Below are 3460 nucleotides of genomic sequence, written 5' to 3' on the forward strand. Positions count from 1 at the left end.
AAAAGGCCCAGGGTACTGAAATTAGGCCTGTAGCTTGCTGGGATGAAGGACTACCAAGTTTAATCAAATGAATGACCTTGATCCACTTTCAACCTGATGTCCTTGTTCGACATTCAAGGTCACAGGCGTCATATGTTTAAAAATCTTTTAATAGGTTCTTATGAATCAAACACTGATATTCTGCCTGTAGCTGTATTTTAGTCCACTTTTAAGATTACAAGTGTGAGATTAATACCAGGTGAGCGATGCAGGCCCATTGGGCCTCTTGTTTAATAGAATGTTTTATGATGATATTGGATCTGTAATTTTAACGTTAACAGTTCAGATATGTGATGTGTGAACCAGTTCTCCAAAAGACACTAACTACCCAACTTTCTCTTATGATGAGGAGAAGAACTATGTTCCTCCCATATTGAATTATGTATAATTAGATGTGCAGGTATGGGGTGGGGGATATATAATTAGTCGGTGGGGATAGGCCCAACCACTCTTTTATATCTCTTACCCTGTGGGGGTACATGGTATTATATATATATATAGACATTTTAGTCCTGCTACAAATAACATTTTATCGAGCATAGTTGGTTTTTACAAAAACTGGTTAATAACATCATGTTTGAAGATAGTTTTAGTAAATAGTGTGATTGTTCTTTTAACGTGTCTAATAAGTCATTTTGGCTAGACACATTTTATATTCAAAGGTATATATGTATTGAGATTTTATGAATACTATGTGTTTGACACGAAAATAAAATATTTGATTGATATATTTACTAGGCACTTAACACGACATATTCCACTTGAATTGTGTTATTTTTGCACAGTGCTTGTGATGACAATTTGCCGATATTTTGTTTTCAGTTGCCAATATACAATTTTCTTACAAAATGTGAATAAATTGACATGTTTGCTAAATTGTATTTTTGACTGACAATTATCAACTGATGATATGGAAATAAATAACCACTATTAAACTAGTGATTGGATGGGAAATTTCTAAATTATCAGCCTTTGGTTTTGGTTGAAATAATATGCTCCAATATATATCAATGTTTAAATCTCCCTTTAATTTTAATTTTTACTTTAACAGATGAAATTTCTCGTCCTGGCACTTTAGCAATATGGAACAGACTTTTTGGTTAGTTTGGATGCAGAAGGCCAGGGAATGTCACAAAAATAAACAAGAGGCCCAGAGGGCCTGTATCGCTCACCTGGATACCAAAGCAATCATGGCAAAATATTCTCCGAATGAGATCAAGGGAATATGCCAGACCCCAAGGCCAATCCTTGTAGCTTATCTGTATTAGATTCTTCATGCCCAGCAATTTTATGTATGGTTATGGGGTGGGGATCTCAACTGTTTCCAAGCTGTGACTCAGAAACTAGTTCCCTAGGGTTGTGGCCAGACCCCAGGATCAATTCTAATATCGTGACTGCATTTGTCTCTTTTTGCCCAGCATTTGTATATATAGTTTTGAGGTGGGGATCTCAACCATTTCCAAGTTATGACCCAGGGGTTAAGTCTCCAAGGGTGGGGCAGTCTCCAAGGCCATCCTGGAAGCATATGTGCAATCATCTCTTTATACTCAGCAATTGTATATACCGTTATAGGGTGGGTCTCTCAACTGTTTCCAAGCTGTGACTAACAAACTAGGTCCCTAGGGGTTCGGTCAGACCCCAGGGTATATTCTGTTATCATGACTGCATTCGTCTTTTTATGCCCAGCAGTTGTATATATAGTTTTGGGGTGGGGATCTCAACAGTTTTAAAGTTATGGACCAGAGACTATGTCCATCCTGGAAGCAAATGTGCATTCTTCTCTTAATACTCACCAAATGTATACCATGGTTATATTGATGGGATCTCAAACATTTCCAAGTAATACACTTTTTTGGCCCCACCCCTTAGCCCGGGGGGTCAGCCCCACCATTTGTACAATTTTTGAATCCCATGAATGCTTCCGACCAAATATGATCAATATCCATGGTGTAGTTCTACAGTAGACGTCGTTTATAGCTATATAGCCAAATTGCCGCCCCCTTTTCGGCCCCGCCCTCAGCCCCACCATTTGTATAAGTTTGAATTCCCACCACCTAGGGATGCTTCAAATCAAATATGGTTGATATCCATGGCATAGTTCTACAGAAGATTTCGTTTGTAGCAACATAGCCAAATTGCCCCCTTTTGGCCCCGCCCCTCAGCCCCCTGGGGGGTCAGCCCAACCACTTGTCTATTTTGAATCTCCACCAGCTAGGGATGCTTTCAGTTAAATATGGTTGATACCCATCTCTAAGTTCCAGAGAAGAAGTCGCTGAAAGCAGTATAGCCAAATTGTCCCCTTTTTGCCCCGCCCCTCAGCCCCCTTGGGGGTCAGCCCCATCATTTGTACAATTTTAAATTCCCATCACCTAGGGATGCTTCCAGTCAAATATGGTTGATATCCACTTCTTAGTTCCAGAGAAGAAGTCTTAAAGCAATATAGCCAAATTGACCCCTTTTGGCCCCACCCCTCAGCCCCCTGGGGGTCAGCCCCACCAGTTGTACAATTTTGAATCCCCACCATCTAGGAATGCTTCCAGTCAAATTTAGTTGAATTCCAATCAGTGGTTAAGAAGAAGAAGTTGTTTAAAGAAATTGTTGACGGACGGACAGACGATGGACGGACGCAACGGTCTGGCATAAGCTCACCTTGGTCCTTTGGACCAGGTGAGCTAATAAAAACAGAAATGATTTGCAGTGTATTTTGTTGGAATTTTTTGGTCATAAAACATAGAATCTATCATTCATTTCAATTATTGATTTCCTGTCTAGAATACATGAGAATGCATATAATGGAATTTATGAATTAAAATTAAAAGTAAAAGGGATGGGGCACTGGTCGCGCGCAATCTTGCGCATCTGTTTGACTGAATCAAGATCCAAAGCTAGCCCTGCGACTTATTGCGAAAATGCTACCAGAGTATGCGGAAATCTGAAGCGCCTCATACAGTGAACCTCACGCTGTCATCGGCCGGGAAACAACAGTCATTGTTCTTGTGTCGCTTGGCATGCGTGTTTATAAATTTAAGAAAATGGGTTTCAATTTGATTCAGTATCTTTCATGAAATAGCTAGACCCTTGCAAGCCAAATTCTCGGACATCATACTCATTACACATGTGTACAGTAGTCAGTAACGATGTGGGTGTGTCATGATCAAATCAAAAGTCACTCGGTGACCATGTCTTGTTAAGTTGACTGTATTTTGGTGAATAGTTTTTGTCAAAAGGTTTCTGAATTTTGATATATTTTCATCATTTTGACGAATGAGTTATTAACATTTCTCTGTACACATTTCGTTTACGATTCTCTTGTATTTCTGGATGTTGGGTACTAGTTATCACGTCGTGGGGGTTGGTATGTGAAATTGTGAAAATTTAAACAAAATCACAAAAAATATGATGGTAATGATGATGATGATGA

Source organism: Mizuhopecten yessoensis, unplaced genomic scaffold (assembly GCF_002113885.1).
Source record: "Mizuhopecten yessoensis strain PY_sf001 unplaced genomic scaffold, ASM211388v2 scaffold4839, whole genome shotgun sequence".
Classification (NCBI taxonomy): domain Eukaryota; kingdom Metazoa; phylum Mollusca; class Bivalvia; order Pectinida; family Pectinidae; genus Mizuhopecten; species Mizuhopecten yessoensis.